This window comes from Camelus dromedarius, chromosome 32 (assembly GCF_036321535.1).
Source record: "Camelus dromedarius isolate mCamDro1 chromosome 32, mCamDro1.pat, whole genome shotgun sequence".
Lineage (NCBI taxonomy): Eukaryota > Metazoa > Chordata > Mammalia > Artiodactyla > Camelidae > Camelus > Camelus dromedarius.
In genome coordinates this window covers 23,558,050-23,574,644 of record NC_087467.1, presented here as the reverse complement: position 1 = coordinate 23,574,644, position 16,595 = coordinate 23,558,050, and the positions used below count along the sequence as shown (strand labels likewise).

The 16,595-nt window shown below is 57.1% G+C and overlaps 1 protein-coding gene across 2 annotated transcripts in view; it reads right to left on the bottom strand.

Moving 5' to 3' along the window:
* Positions 1-14,450, bottom strand: part of LDLRAD4 (low density lipoprotein receptor class A domain containing 4) — a 120,159-nt gene extending 105,709 nt beyond the window's left edge. Inside the window, exon 1 of one of the 2 annotated variants that reach the window (XM_064481685.1) lies at positions 14,414-14,450. The gene's annotated coding sequence lies outside the window, so the exon portion shown is untranslated. Of the gene's footprint in view, positions 1-14,022; positions 14,294-14,413 lie in introns of those variants that run through there. The other variant, XM_031439263.2, reaches the window with a different exon arrangement.
* Positions 14,451-16,595: the final 2,145 nt, after the last annotated feature.

Sequence of the window (16,595 nt, the reverse complement as noted above, 5' to 3'; positions counted from 1 at the left end):
TTCCAGACTCTGTCAGATGTGCCCTGGGAGACACATCGTCCCCAGTCGAGACCCAGGCCCAGAGTTTCCAGGGCCATAAAAAATGCCCCACACGAGCGTTCAGTTTCTCAGGATTCGAGGCCCCAGGCTGTACTCTGGACCGCAGACCACAGTCGGGCCAGGAGCAGGCGGTGGGCCGGGGCAAACCCACCACCCCAATCAGGGCTGTTCCACCAGGGCGAGTCTGACAAGCACCACCATCAGAACCACGGCAGGCCCAGAGCCCCCGTCCTGGCCAGCACAGGGCTGCATCACAGACACATGGCTCCACGCCGCTGGTGAGCGTCCCTCAGAGAGAGAAGGTTCCCAAAGCAGGGCTCTCTCCTAAGCCAAGACACCACAATCCCCAGCCTGGAAGGGCTCCTTCCAAGGAGTGCCGGGACCCTCCAGGACCACAGGTGCACACACATGTCCTACATGCACACGGGCATGCGCACAGGTGCACACACGCGTCCTACGTGCACACGGGCACGCACACAGTGCACACACGCGTCCTACGGGCACGCGCACAGGTGCACACACGCGTCCTACGGGCACGCGCACAGGTGCACACACGCGTCCTAAGTGCACACGGGCACGCGCACACCTGGCTCCCCCACAGCACAACCTTGAACACTCAGGCAAGCTCTGGCCTCCAGGCCTCTGCAGAGTTCCCTCTGCATAGAAACCTTCCCAAATGCCCACGTGGGTCACTCTTGGGTCCCTGTTCAAACGTCACCTCACTGATGAGGACTTCCCTGATGCTGACACACGATTAAAGCTTTTCAGGTTGAAAGAATTGAGGTTTTTCCCCTCAATGTCCCACTCTCATCTTGTTACTCATGAGCACGTCCCCGTGCTGAGGCCGCTGCGGCCCTGGGTGGGACACATCCGGCCCCATCACAGCCACAAATGCAGAGACAACGCCTGATGCACCCGCAGAAGCAAACTCTGCGGCTGGAGTATGAGGCCTGGCTCTGCCCCAGATCAGCAGAGCCACTGCAAAGCAGCCAGGCTCAGCTTTCCTGGCCCTTCCCACACCCCCAGCCCAGTCTCCACACTGCAGCCAAGAGACCAGCCCGTCATCTGCCACCGAGTCTCCGAAGAAGAAATCCTTCATCGGCCAGTGGAACCCGGCCCCGGCGCCCACGCAGCTCCCCCTCCCTGCCCAGCACGTCCCGCCCCCAGGCCCGGGCAACCCCTTCGTGCTCATGCCCTCCCAACCCTCCCCAGGGGCAGGTCCATGCTTATTCACAGGACAGCCGGGCCACTGCATGCTCCCACTGGACGGTCAGCTCCACCAGGTGGGCTGAGCACAGCCGGTGACACCGGAGTGTCAAGGAGCAGGTACAGCTCTGCGCCTGGTCAAGAGAGCGCGCGTTTCCATAGAAAATGAAAGTGTGGTGATTCTGATCATCAGGACTTTAAGAGAATATCAAAGACTATTCTGAATTCCTGGTTGCTCTGTTTCCTCTGAACACACTGCCGCTTCCCCGCTACAAGTCCCCCCGTCTCACCTGCAGAATTCACAGAGCGACACCCTGCCACTCCCCTGACAAACCACCGTCACCCCGAGGGAACCTCGCCTGCCGCAGTCAGTCACAAGAACGGCTCCTTGGGCTTCGTCCTGCCAGTTCACTCTGTGGGCTTAGGAATTCCTCCAAAGGGTGGGGGAACGAAGAAGAAAGCAGGTGTTCTTGGGTTTTGGGGGTTTTTTTTTTAAACATTTTTTACTGAGTTACAGTCACTTTACAATGTTGTGTCAAATCCAGTGTAGAGAACAATTTTTCAGTTACACATGAACACACATATATTCATTGTGAAAGTGGGGTTTTAAGTATCCACATTACATCACGATAGAGAAACGGAGTGAACGAGACACTGAGAACAGGGCCCGAGGGCATTCCTGCTGGAATGGGGGCGTCTGGTCAGTGGAGGTGCTTCCCTGGACGGGCCAGCTGCTCCCTGTGTCCCCGGAGCGGTGCCTGCGCCCTCCTCCAGACGGGGCCCCCGGGGACAGCGCCCCGGCTGGGAGAGGTGGAGGCCCGGGTCCTGGACCCTGGCTGCTCGTCTCCCTCGAGTGCACGCCTATCTCACTCCATCCGTTCATCATGGCACAGGCAGCGGTTTGGAGAATGAGCAAAATGCCAAGACAAAATAAAGACAAGAAATGCAGGATGAGACACTAAGGACACGGTGCCAGGAGCAAGGGCAGCTGCTCCGCGAGGCCCCAGGAGCAAGGGCAGCCGCTCCGCGAGGCCCCAGGAGCAAGGGCAGCCACTCCACGAGGCCCCAGCACAGAGCCCCGCGCAGACACAACCGTGGACCACGGAGGCGGCTGCTCCCAGCACCTCAGCAGCACCTGGCTGCCTGGCTCGGAACACTGGCCGGCAGCTTCTCAGCTTCTCCCCTAGCCTCTACCCATCGAGGGACTCGGGCACCTACTATACGCCCCACGACCATCTCTGAGGTCCCACCCAGCGGGGGCGTCAAGTCACACGACGACACTTCCAGGTAACAGGAACACAAGTGCTTCAGTGTCCACCCGTAACAAACTCCTGACGCCTCAGATGACCACGTCCAGGGGCCAGTCCCGGTGCCTGACTTGCTGGGACCCACCAGGTCCCCATGGAGCGTCTGGGCTTCTACCCAAGACTGAGACACTAGCAGTGCCTGCGGGAAGCACAAGGTGGGCGCCGAAGGCCCCCAAGGCCAGTCCCCTGGTCGGCACGGGGCAGGGGTGCTGCCTGGGGTCAGCACAGCGGGGACGGATACACGTCTGCATCTGAGCTTCAGCAGTGACGTCAGGTTCCCATCAGAACTTCACTTCCAGTGAGCAGACTTCCTCGAAAACAAGGAGAACCCAACACATGCTGTTCCTCACTGTGGACCCAACTTCCCTTTCTATTTCCACGGAACTGTGAAAACACATCCTCCCCAATTTGCCTGGTGTGGTCACCAGGGTTGAGTTTTCATACAAGCACTAAATTGTCTTGAACACCAGTAGGCAAAGCGCCCAGCCTCCTCCAGACACTGGCCCCAAGGGCAGGACGCCACCACTAGTAAAGCAATTGCCCTTCAAGACGTCCCCTCACAGTGTCAGGAGCGCCAGGGGCCTGCCCTGAGAGCACTGTAACCGTCACCACCTCGCTGTGAAGCAGCTCAGCGTGTAAACCTATAAACATATCCACTAGTAGGCTGGTGGTTCACTCATTCACTCATTCATTCAACAAACCACCACCAGATAATGCCTACTGCAGGCGATGACTGTGGGCACCACCGAACAACCGGGAAAAAGCACAAGAAAGACGGCTCCTTGGGAGAAAGGAGCATCGGGGCAAGGCCGGCGCCTCAGCCCTGGGCATCAGCTGACCCAGGGTCCCGGGAAGGCGCGCGAAAGCCTGGCCTTGGCTCTGCAGCCAGACTCCGCGCCGTAGTCCGGTTCTCACTGTCACACAGCTGGAGAAAGCAAAGTCCGCGGAGTTGGAGCAGCTCACGCTGAGTGACGAACATACACTGACCTGAAGAACCAGGCTCTGGAGTGTGCGTGTGCGCCCACAAGCCCGGCGGCGTGGGAGCGTTTTCCCTGGAAACCGTGGCAGAAATCGGGGGAGGCTCAGATCCAGTTCTCGCCTCAAGGTGCTTTCAGGAGCGACTCCAAGTGGCAGGACGGGGCCCGCAGGCCCCCAGCACAGCAGCCTCCTGTGCAGACGTCTCCTCGTTGAGCAGGGTGGGGTGCCAGGAGGGTGTCCGTGTGGCTTCAGCGTCAGCAGTGAGGAGGACACAGCGGACACGCAGGACCAACCCCGCCAGCGTCAGCACTCGGGGCGACTCGTCCCCCAGGAGCTCAGTCCTCCAGCTGCACCTCCAGGGCAAGTGAGGACCGACCTCCTGCTTCTCTCAGCTGCTTTGCCTCGGTCTCCATCAGGGGTAAAACTGAACTTCACTGCACACCTGACATCCCACCACAACCCAGGACGGAGTCCTACGACCTGTTCTCTAACCCGGCATAGGCTCACACTGGCTCTGAGCAGCTGCATGAGGGTGAAGAGAGGCCGACGCTAAGTCCCCCTGGGACAAAAGCCCAGGACGCTCCCCCGGCACCGATGGAGCCTCAGACTGAGCGATGCAGTCTCACGGCAAACCAGGTAACCCCAGAAGCAGGGCGGGCAGAGGCTGCAGAAAGTGTTCAGAACCCAAAGCTAACGGTGATTCTGCATGTAACCGCTTCCACGTCTCAGGAGACAGTCTGCTGTACGCGGGAGGCTGGGGTGCACATGGCGCCAGATGGAGAACCCTCGGCGAAGAGTAAACCTCACCATCCCCATAGCAACTCCTCCGCGCTTCCAGAGCGCTGGGAAAGACACACATCACACTGTTTTCCACAGTTTTCCAGAAACCGATTTTTCTGTTCCACGGCCTGAAGAAATCAAGTTCACTGTAGTCTTCTCATTATAAAAATGACTGTTGTAGGAAATACGGAAAAGATAAAAATATGGGGATTTTAATCACCCTCAGCGCTACACTGGAGACGTCTGTTTTTAAGGTCCTGATTCATTTCTTTGCAGTTTGTCTTCTGGGCGGAGGTGCGTGTGCCCGGGTCATTCCAACCAGGTTCCTAACGGAGGCAAAGAGTGGAGCTCGGCCCTCGAGAAAACGCACCCACGCTGGCCGGGGCGGGGCTGCATTGTGTCCTCTGGCCGTGGGGAGACCCTGACCTCGCCCGCGGGCAACGCTGTGTGGGGACACACCTCGCAGGCTGAAAGCCAGTGGTGGAAGTGGACGCCTGTGTCACTTGCCACTGACTGGAATTTGTCTCCTTCGGGTTTTTTCACTGATACACTAACACTTACTTGTCACGTCCTTAAGGATTTTAAATCCAAGGCAACAAGACTCGAGATGTTATCTCACACCAGAATGAAAGCTCGGCCAGAGGTCAGGAGGATGGGACCCACGTCCAGGTAACCTGGCTTCTCTGAAAAGGTAAGGAACGATTCACAGACCACAGTTTTCTCTACTTTGACCTTTTCCTGACCCCCAAACAGAAGAAAACAGCTGAGGACAACGAAGGTTATAAAAAAAAGACACTGTCTCCAAAGGAAAAATCTCTACCTGTGATGATTTTAATAAAGTTAACAAATCTGATGATCTTTTATAGTTTAATTAACTTGCTTGAAACACAGATGTTCTCTCTTTCATCTGCAGTTTATTTGGCCAGCAAGTTAAATTGGGGGAGGGCAAGGGAGGGGCAGAGTGGACATCCCTCCCTCTCTGTGCCTAAGTGTCAGCCCTCTGGGCAGGATCTGAGCCCTGGTGACCATGGCGGGATCCCCACCTCTGGGACATCCACCTCTGGGAATCACAGGGAGCAGGGCACCGACCTCTGGCGTCCGGCTCCAGCATGCGCTCCTCTGGTCCTGTGCTCACTGTCCCCGGGTGCCTGCCCCCACACAGACGGAGGAAACCAGGACACCTGCCCGAGGCCTGATGAAGTGTGAGACCTGTGGTCCCGGGGGACTGCGAAGCCTTGGTCCGGGCGACCACCGGCCATATGGCCCAGACAAGCACAGGGCACCTCCTTCCAAGCAGGTTTCACACATTAAACTCCGATCCAAATTCCACATTCAGCTGACAGTGCATTCGAGATTAATTATAGTTCTAGGTATGTTTCATTAATTATTTGTTCCTTAAAGCCAAGGAACAGGAAATTAGATGTCTGTGAAGAGGTTTACAAAGTTACAAGTGTCTTTTGCAAATAGAAGACATTATTGTTACCACGTGAAAGTGTAAACCTGGCTTCCTGGTGCCAGCTGCTTGGAGCATGAAAACTTAAGCATTTTGCGAAACACGCACAAATACCGAGTATCGAGAGCTGCGGGCAAGACAGAGTCCCCGTGCAAACAGGCTGAAAGCAGGCAGAAAGCAGGCATCCCGGCAGCCTCCCCCCTCCGCGTCTCTGGCCAGTTGACTGGGTTTTCAGCCACAATGGGCAGAAACTTCACAACAGGACCAGTCTGCCGACCTCCCCCCAGCGCCTCCATGGAAGAACCACCAGAACCACAGGGCAGAGCTGAGCCAGCTCCCACCTCCAGACGGCAGCGCCTCCCACACAGCTCGAGCCCCACCCCCAGCCCCCCACCACAGCACGCCCTCCTCCCCCTCCGCCCACTACCACGCCAGCCAAATGTCAACTGCCAGTCTGTCACAGCACCTCCCCAGGAGCCGTCCTCCGCCCGGCAGCCCGAGTTCCCGCTGGCCACCAACCCTGACCAGGTCTGACACAAAGGAGTTCCGGCCACATCCTGCGCAGGCACGGGAAGACCCGGTGTCTCGGCCCCGCGGCCCCCTGGACAACCCCCTCACCCAACTCCAGCATGCCTGCTCGATTGTATAAACACTCTTACCTTCCAGAGGGCTAATTCTTGGGGTCAACAAAGCCGTCCTACGCGTATTCCACATTCCCTGACCTGGGATCAAGTCCCCCCAGCAATCACGTCAGAATTCAGCCCCGACCCTGACAGCCTGGACACTGGGGAAGAGGGCCGCGAGAGCCAGGGTGGCCAGGCGGAGAGGTGGCGCCAACACACTGACACGGCACAGGGTCTCGGTGCCGTCCCACAGTGGGGCGGGGTGGGGGTCCTCTGAAGGACCTCCACGCGTCACCACGGACCCACGACTGATAAGCCGTCGTCCCCAGCAGCTGCTCCCTCACCCTGTTCTGAACACGCACTTGCACCGCCAAGAGTGGCCCCCACTGTCTAAGCAAGCCTCCTCTGAGCAAAAAGTGTGAGCAGCACGCGTGGGTCACGCGCACATGCTTGTAAGTTACACACGTGGCTCCAATAACAGTGCCCTGTGCACATTATACACAGAATTTTACGCTCCGGTAGCACCCTCTGACCCCGGCGCACACAGCTCTGGGGAGCCACCGACAGAGGACTCGCCTCCCTGCTGGGCCGCCCTGCAAACTGTTCTTTGTCCTCTTCTCAGCCCAAAGCCAGCCTCTCCCCGAAGCCTTCCTGGTTGAGCAGAGCAGACAGTGTGGGGACGGAGCCAGTGCTTAGACATCTCCGGGCCGCACAAGGACGTGGAGCGGAGGAGGAACAGGCGCCGAGGTGCGGGCTCCTTCCTACCCAGACGGCTCAGAGGCCGTTTCCCAGCTCCTAACCCGGGACTTGGTCACACGCTGCCCGCTCTTACCTGCTGCTGCTTCCTGGGCCCAGTCTACCTTCTCCGTGGGTCTCCGAGGGCCGGGGCAGGAGCGGGGTCTCCACCTTGCAGGCGGGGCAGGCACTTCCCAGAGACTGATCTGACTTGAGACAGCTGCCCTCTAATGAGCGTCCCCTAAGGAGCACGCTGGACCTCTCCCAGCTGGTTTGCATGAGCGTTACTGTATTTAATCCCCTTCAAAACCTGAGAGGTGGGCAAATGGCTGTTTCAGGAAAGGGCAGACAGACCTTCCAAGGTCACACAGCCTCCCGGGGGCATGGCTCTCATATTTAAAGACCAGTAGCATGAAAGCTAAGTTCTGTAAGGGTGCAATATTGATCTTAATAGCTGAAGTCACAGAAACACACCCAACTGCAAACATTACCCACCCGTAAAATCATGCTGCATTATGTCCAGAAGGCCCTCTGTTCCAGCTGGAAGATTCTAGATGCCATTCTGCTGAAGGAACCCGGCAGGTCAGAGCAAACCAAAGTCCGCCAGCCCCGCACACCTCAGCCAACAACAAAGTAGGGAAGGTGCCCGGAGCCCCCTAGTCCTACACCCCTGGCACCAACTCCCCTGGGAACCTCCCACCAGTCCCAGTGAGGGGGGACCCCACATGGGCTGCTCCCTGACCCCGCTGGTCAGACACCTGAGTGGCCACCAGCCAGCCCTCCCACCTGCTGGTCCCCTCTGACACCCCACCTCCAAGGCCTTGGCCCCACAGAGGTGTGGCTGCCCGCATGGTGGGCGGGGGCAATGTGGGCGAGATGACTGCCAGCGGAGCTCCCGGGCTGGGCCCAGAGGCCGGGGCCACTCACCGGAGCTCAGGGGAGAGCAGCACCCACTCAGGCCGGGCCTGTGGCACGGCGCCGGCCACGCCCCTTGGGGCAGAGAGCTCCCAGCGCGCACCCCGGGGCGCCGCAGGCACCCACTCCTGCCGGACACCGGCCGCGAAGGTGGGCGTGGGCACAAGAAGCTACGGAGATGCGGGTGTCAGGGCGCGCTCCCTCCAGCTGGTCCCAACCTGGCAGCCTGAAAGGCTGCCTTTCGAAGAAAACAAAACCGACTTGTGCTAGCTAACCGCGACCTCCTGAGCGGCCTGCCTTCCCCAGAGCGCCAGGAGCAGCCAGCACGCAGCCATGCCAGCCAGACCTGCAGGGACCCTGCGCGGCCCCGGCCTCGGCCGGGAGCAGAAGTCCGGGTGGAGGAGTGCCCGCTGCAGAGCGCACCCAGTTGGGCCTCCTGGAGCAGCCATCCGGGGACCCGGTGAGAGAATGAAGTGTATGTCTGCATCCGTGGGGGAAACGCCAGGGAACAGTTTGGTCTCTAAACGCGGGCGGTCAGAATGGAGAGAAGTGCCGGGAAGAACTCGCACAGCTCCCCGCTCCCAGCCCGCGTCCCTCCAGGCAGGAGTCCACGCTACCCCGGCCAGTTAGGATGGGGACCTGGGCGGGGACCAGGCCCAGTCCTTGGCCATAAAATCCTGTAATTTTAATTTGCTGTGTATTATTCGACTCTTTCGTGCCCTCAGCCACCCTAAGCAGAATTTAATTCAAACTGAAAACAGCACAGCGGTCTCATTCCCCCAGCGGGAGCAGCCGCTGCCATCACAGTCGGCCCACAACACAACTCCAGCAGACGGCACACCTCTCCTCCCTACCAGCCGGATGACACAGACCTTGATTTTCACAACAGAAGGATGGGAAGGAAAATTTAAACACTATGCCGTTTCTTTGCCAAATCTGCCAGGACTTTTTTCCTAACAATATTCAGCATTGGCAAGGGTGCAGTCACCCTCCGGTCGGTGCCCCCTCCTTTCTGAAGGGCAACGGTGATGCTTCCAGAGCCCTCTCTCTCTAAACTTCTCACGCCCAGCAAGTCTGCCTTTAGGGATCTATCCAAAGGATGGAATCAAAACTTTCCATGCAGTGATGTTTATAACGACAGAGAGCAGCTCACAACCTCAATGTCCCAAAATAGGCTTAAACAATAATATAACCACAGGGTGGGATAGTACAGACACCAGCAGTGGTATTTTGGGGCATGTCTAAACTACATGAAAGAACGTTCAGGGTGGAATGCTAAGTTTATAAAAAGGTATCAGTTTCACGCATGATTTTATAATTAATTAATAGGCTTGGAAGGAATCTGCACCTGTTAACAGAGGTCATCTCTAAAGGCAGTGGAATTACAGGTACTTTAGTCATTTTTATTTTCTTCTTGTTTATTTTTCTTCGTTGTTTCATCGTTTCCTACTTAATTTCAGTAAGTAGATAATCAGGAAAAAAAGGATTTCAGAGACCAGATCAGTGACACTGGCTCCAGCCGGGCCCAACACACTATGGAATAAAAAGCCAGGTTCAACTAGGGCGGGGCATTTCAGGCTTCTTGCTGCCTGGCTGCAAACGGCAGTGGTGGCGGTGCCCACATCCCAGGCGGCTGTGAGGATTAAATCAGCTAGTGTGACGCCAGGGATGCCCTGGCACAAGGCAGCGCTGTGGCCGCTCTGACCTCTGCTCGGAGCCCCCCCCCAGCGTAGCCTGGCACCCCTCCATTCGGGACAGTAGGATTCACTCCGGAAATTCCCTGCCCAGCTGGGTGCCCAGGCTGCTGGGCCCCAGGCCACCTCCGGAGCATCGAGGGTCCCCACCGCACACCACCGTCCAGCCACCTAGCCGAGGTGGGCGGTATGGACCCTTCTGCAAACTGGACAGAACAACCTTACTCTGAAGAGAAATTCTAGATCCGTTTAGGGACCACGTGGATGAGGGGACACAGGTGTCGCTCACCACCACACTACGCCCTGTCCACGCCTGACCCTAGTGTCATTGGAGCATCCAGGCCCTGAATCCCGTCTGCAAAGAGAAGATCTTGCGAGTCGTTTGGCAGGAGACCAACTGAGGAGGTGGCTTTGTAACCTGAGCAGTGCGTCCGCCAACAACTAGAGCGAGGCCGTCAAGTTCCTTACACCTGTCACTCCGCCAGCTGCCCCTGCAAACTGCCAGGGATGAAAGGACACTGTGCCCAGGGAGCGCCACACAGCCCCTCCCGGGCAGCACACACACACTACTCAGACGAGTTGTTCTCAGCGTCTGCACCTGCAGAAAGAACACAGCCATCAGTGGCTTGAAACTTGGCTTCGAGAACCCTGAGGGCCCGAGCAGCTGAGAACAAAGTTTGGTTTCATCAGAAGCAGGGCCCTGGGAGGAAGATGTCCCCTGATGCAGAGGAGGGGACAACATGGGGGAGAGGGGCCTGGAAAACACAGAGCTGCTCCCTGGACTGCCGCCCTGCAGCTCTGCCGAAAATAAAAGCAAGAGACACGCCCTTTTCACTTCTGAACCGAGTCAGAATTCCAGGCAGCAGGCAGAGGCCTTCCGCGCACCGGACATCCAGCAGGCTCCGGAGCACGGCGGGCCCGCGCCCGCCGGGCTGCAGGGTGAGCCTTGTAGGCGCGGGGTGACGGCGGTGATTATTTATCCCTGTCATTAGCCATCTGTCTGGAGCTTGGCAAGTACCAGCTTGCACTGCCATAGACACTGTCTGACAAACTTAAAGGTTCATGAATGCTTCTCTTTTCCAGCAGACAGTAAAGCATCATTTTAAAAAAGCTGCCATCCCCTTTTCTGTTCCTTTCCTCTCTTCCTCTTCCAAAAAAAACAAAAAACAAAAACAAAAACGGGGGGTAGGGGAGAAAGAAAAAAAAAGCCAACGACAAAAGACCCCGTGTAAACAGAAATGACCCCTCAGTGGAGTTGTTACCCCTGAAAGTCTTGACATCTTCCCAAAGCCAAGGAAAGGAGTAAATAAAGGGGTGGGGGAGGGGTGGCAGGGTGGCTGTTGGTCGGGAGGGGTGCAGAGCAAAATCTGCAAAACAAAAATGCAGTCATTAAAAATGAATAAAGGGTGTGGACATCAGCCCCCACTCCCTCCTGCTCAGGGGGATCTGAGCCAGACATTCTGTGTCCTCATTAAGTGGTGTCTGGCAGGCTGCCGGGGCTTTAGTGGGCTCTGGGAATGCCAATATATTAACCAGAGGGCTTTCTGCAAGCCCTGTAGAGTTTTTATTCCAGAAAAGTCAACCATTTGGCACAGAGCAGCCTTATTTTTGTCCGGGAAAGCTCTCCGCTGCCAATCAAGGGAGAAATTATAGCTATGTTCTTCGTAATTTCTAAGACTGTCTGGAAAACAAGCTTGGTGGAAAGAAAAGTCCTTACAAAAACAGCTTAAAAGGCCAAAGTACCATTTTTAGTGGAAATTCAAAGAAAAGCAATCCATACTCAAATCACAGAGACAGGAGACAACACAAACCTTATTTTCAAGTCCTCCTATAATAGAGGAAAAAACAGTATTAACTGGAGATGTGAACCTGGTATTTCTACAGCAATTAATACTGCAGGTGCTTGCCTGTGTCCTCTAGTTGCCTGAAAATCAAGCAAATAATGCCACCAAAAAAATCTGCCTAAGACGTGGCAGGTCCTGTGGCCTAAATCCTCAAATGGAGGCAGAAGCTATACGTTGCTATTTTAAAACTCAAGCTCCACCTTCCATGCACATGCATTGTATAGGTCACGGTGTCACTCCAGACTAACACATCCCATGGAGGCAGAAACGCAGTTTGACGTCAGAAAATACTGGCTTCCAAGAGAGTGTCCTGAGCCCTAAAACAGGAGGGAGAGGAAGCTGGAGAAAGGCTGCTTGAACCTCCACCGCGATTCTGCACTGTCCACATTTAATAGCCGTACGTCTCTATAAAGTATATTAAACACGTCTAAAAATGCTCCAGGTAAACATGGAGTGAACGTTTCATTTCTTTCTTCTGTGCTAATTCTCACCCAAAGGACAGACACATCACGGAGCCGCTGTAAGCCGAGATTCATAAGAAAGATGGGAAGACACTTGGCAAGTCACCAGGAAGATCTGACCCGGCACGGCTGCCAGCGTCCCTGCCCCGAGCCCTGAGGGCTTGGGTTTTGCGTGATGACACAAAGCCGTTACCTCCTGCCCGGATCCCAGGGTGACAGCACAGGGACCTGGAGGAGCTTAGGGGTCCCCGCTGGACCACAAGCCAGGAACCAGGCACAGGGCGCCGAGTCATCCTCACCTCCCTCCACCCCGTGTTGGGCGGGGAGGTGCCCCTCCCGCAGCCCAGAGGAAAAGCAGACAGCGTCCTCTGGGCTGCGGGCTGCTCGGCCAGGCTGCTAAGTGACTGAGACTACACACAGTCCCACACTGTAAACACCTCTGCAGGCGGGCAGGCCCTGCTCTCAGTGCCAGGCAAAAGAACTATTCTTAGAATGCTGTCAGCAGTTGGGGGGAAATAAATATTTGTCTCTGGATGTATATACCCTGGCGGGTGGGGGGTGGGAGACTCTGAATCTCAAACGATAGGCCAACAAATTGGCACAGAATCCCTTGGTAAGCAGCTGGCACTGGCTGGGTTCCTCTGCAGGACTGTGGTCATGCAAACTGAGCCCCAGAGAGGATTCACGAGACAGTCTGGAAACCCTGCGGGGAAAGTCTTCTCCATCGTAAATATAAACCTCCACAAACTAGAACCACAGCAAGGACTCTTCCAGGGGAAGCAGCAGAATGTTAGGAAATTAGGGGGGGTCTTTTGAAACAAGAGAGGAAGGCAGCTTCCGGTCCACTGCAGCAAACCCCTTCCTGGCACCCATAGTCTCGGCCCTAATTCCTAACACTGTGTTCAACGCCAGTAGCAAAGTGAAGCTCTTAAAAGAGCTGAGCTTTCAACAATCATGAGGAATTTACCCCCATGTCTTAAAAAGCTCTTCTTTGCAAGGGCCATCGAATGGCACTCAAGGGTTGATGGGAAACCGAAGATCATAATTCAATACATGTACAAGGATAATATTTAGATCAACTCCCCTGGTCCTGGAATGACTCAAACTGGACATAACGACCCTACACTGAAGGTAACTCCAAGAGAACTGTGCAGAGCACGAGGGCGGATGTGCGCACGACAGTACTGGCAGTATCAATCCGGAAAAATGAATAACACAGATGCAAATGCAGGCAGGACTGCACGCAGTGGCAGCTTCCCATTGCAGGCTGCTGTCTAACACTCCAGGGGAGGGGCCTTTTAAAGGGAATCTTCCCAGTCGAGCCCCAAGAAGCACCAGCCTCCAGCCAGCCACGGGACCACACATTTCCAGGAGCCAGGGCTGCTCACCACGCCACCCACCTCCGCTGCAAAAAGCCTACTAACGGCAATTCTGGAATCAGCCCTGTACAGATAACCTCACCTCATCCCGCCACGCGGAGCACACAGTAGGCCATCGACAATATTTATCACAATCATCACTGATACCTAGAAAGCATCACGGAACTGCACCCTGGGATCCAGGGATGCAAAGCTGCCGACATACTCAGAAGAGAAAGAACTAGATGGCGCACATAGTAAGAGAACAGAAGCAAATCAGAAGTATCCAATTCCAGCTCATTAAGAGTCCCTGGGGAAAACAAAAAATCAAGCTGGTTTTTGTGTCCACTGGCACTCAGCAGTCACCCTTGCGCCCGGGTCCCTACTCGCCGTGAATTTCCGGCTGTGCGGAGGGGCGCACCAACCCGGGAAGCGGCCCCCACCCACGCGGCTTCTCAGGTGCCACCCACCCGCCACGGCCCCCGCGGTCCTCCAGAAACCTCCGTGTCATTGGAAGCCTCCTCCTTTAACAATTAAAAAAAAAAAAAGTTTAAAAGCAAGCCGATGCCCTCGGGGCCAGCACGGCGAGCTGCCCAGCCCAGAGCCCAGGTGCTCTGGCGCGCACTTACAGGGCGCGCCCGGCCCCGGGGCGGCCGGCTGGGGTCCCAGGACGCGTCCTCCGCGCTGCGCCCCGCAGCCCGCACAACAAAAGCAGGGTGGCCCGGCTGGGTGCTCGTCGCTTCCTGTTTATTCCGCCGCGAGGGTCACAGACGCTCAGCACACGCCCGCTTCCTGCGGGCTCAGGGCGCAGCCTGAGCGCCGGCAGCGCCGGGACCAGACACTTGCCAGCCCCTGCGGGTCAGCGCGCGGGGTGCCCGGGGACGCGGAGTCCAGGACGCTCCCGCCCCCGCAAACTCCGGCAGGTCCCGCACAACCTGCCCGCGGAACCCGCCCCCGCCCGCGCGGCGCGGAACTTGGGCCAGACGCCTCGATGCCCGCAGCACCCGGGTTGGCACTCACCTGCGGCGGCGGCGGCGGCGGCCCCGGAGCGCAGGCGGCGGGCGATGCGGGGGCGGCGGGGGCGCGCGGGCCTCCTTCAGCGCCGGGCTCCCCGCCCCTCCCACTCTCCCCGGGCGCGCAGCCGGTCTGGCGGCGGCGGCGGCGGCTCCTCCCCGGCTCGCAGGGGATCTCCGGCCCGGCCCGCCGGCCGGCAGCGCCGAGCGAGAAAGCGGGGACTGGGCCGCGGGCGCCGCCTCCGCCTCCGCGCCGTCTGTCTCCCGCGGGCCCGCTCGTCGCTGCCGCGTCTGCCTCGCAGTCCGCCGGCCTCTGCGCCCTCCCCATCCCCCTCCGAGTGGGACCGGCGCGCGGCCGGGCGGGGCGGGGGCGGGGTGGGCCGGCCGGACCCCGAGCGGGCCGCGGGCACCGGGCTGGGCGAGCGGGCGCCCAGGCCGCGGGACCCCCGCCTGCGCACGCGGCGCGGCTCGGGCCTCGCGGGGCGCGCGCCTACCGCCGGCCGGCCGGGGAACTCCACGCAGGCGCCGCAGGGCCGTAGGGGTCGGCGCGGAGGGGCCGCCCGGGCTGCGTGCACCTGGGCAAGCCGGCCTTCGGGAACCGGTCCGACACGCACAGTAGGGCTGCAGGGCCCTCAGTGGGCCCGGCCGAGTGAATCCTCCCGACCCCACCTGGTGAGACCCTTGGGACCCCCGCACTTTATAAGGGAAATGGCTCCCGACCGGAAGGTCAGCTGGATTCTCCCCACTGCGACCCCTTCTCCTTGGAGGACGCACTAAGGCCTTGAGGACTTGAAGTCAGTCCCCCGAGTGCAGACAATACACGCGTCGTCCTCCAGAGGTACTAGCGTTCACATCAGCCGACCTGACCGTCTTTGAGAACCTTTGAGAACCGCGTGGTTCCTGCCACAGCGCGTGGTTACTTTAACCCAGTTTACTACAACCACCAAAATCAGACAGCCCCCCTCTGCCAAAATTAACCCCCCTGCAGACATCTCAAAACACACCGCCCTGGGGGTTCAGGCGGGGTCTAACAGGGGTGCAGCCAATGAAAAGGGTAACAGTTTTCAACATCTCCTGCCAAAAGTTGACCGGCTCATACTTCCATAATATCAGAGAAAAGAATGTTTTGAAATCTACAGTAATTTGTCAGTAACTTTTCAGTGCAGTGTTGCCTTAATTCAGCTTCCTTTAAAGAGTCCTCAGTCCTCCTCAACAAAGATAAATTTGATTAGTGCTCATAAGTGGCATAACATACTGACCACCACTTGTTGAAAGCCATGCGCCAGGCCCTATAGTAAGTACTTCACGTAGATTGCCTAATTCAGTCCTCACAGTAACTGTGGCAGCTATCGCTTCCCCATTTTGCAGATGACGAAGTTGAGGCTCTGAAAGATTCAGTCGCTTGTGCCCAGACCACAAAGAGATGGGTGTAAAATGCCTACACACGAGGGAGTTGAACTGCACTGCCACCTACCTACCGCAGCTCTGACATCCCTTCCGACCAGCTCGGCCCAGCAACGAGGGGCTGCAGACTCCCAGGCCCAGGCCAGCAGAGGAGCACTCAGACCAGCAGGACGATGCCACGATAAACCTCTTTCAGTGAGCAGTGAGCAGATACCTGCCTGGCACAGGGCGTCCAAATCTGACTAGCAAACACCTGGCAGTTTCTGTTTAACGTGCTGCTCTAACAGCAGCTCCCAGGCTGTGAGGTTGAAGCAGCTGTACACTTCCCTTGGCGAGGGAGAAAGAGAAGTGGTTTTTTCCTTCTAAATCTGAAACTGCCTGTGGACAGTGAAGAAAATTATTTTTTCCAAGAACACGAAACAGTGTGTTCTGTTTCATAATTTCCTTGTGTTACGATTCAACCCTCTTCCACTGAGACCTGAAATTTTAAATCTTAACCTCAGCTTTAACAGGTGTGATGAATCTTAGTTCATGTTGCATTCCCTTTTCTTGTTGTCTCCCCTCATCTTTAACTAGAACCTGCAGGTCTGTTTCTGGGAAACAGCTAGGGGAGGAAGCTATTCTGCCTTCTCCACTCTCTTCCTCGTGTTTGCTTTCCATTCCAGCCACACCCTCCCTCCGGCCCCCTCCACACTCCTCACAGCAGAGGTGCAGGCACTTAGAGGTACGGCTGCTCTGTGTAAAATCCAGCACAATTGAACGCTGCTAGTAACCTCTTGCATTCA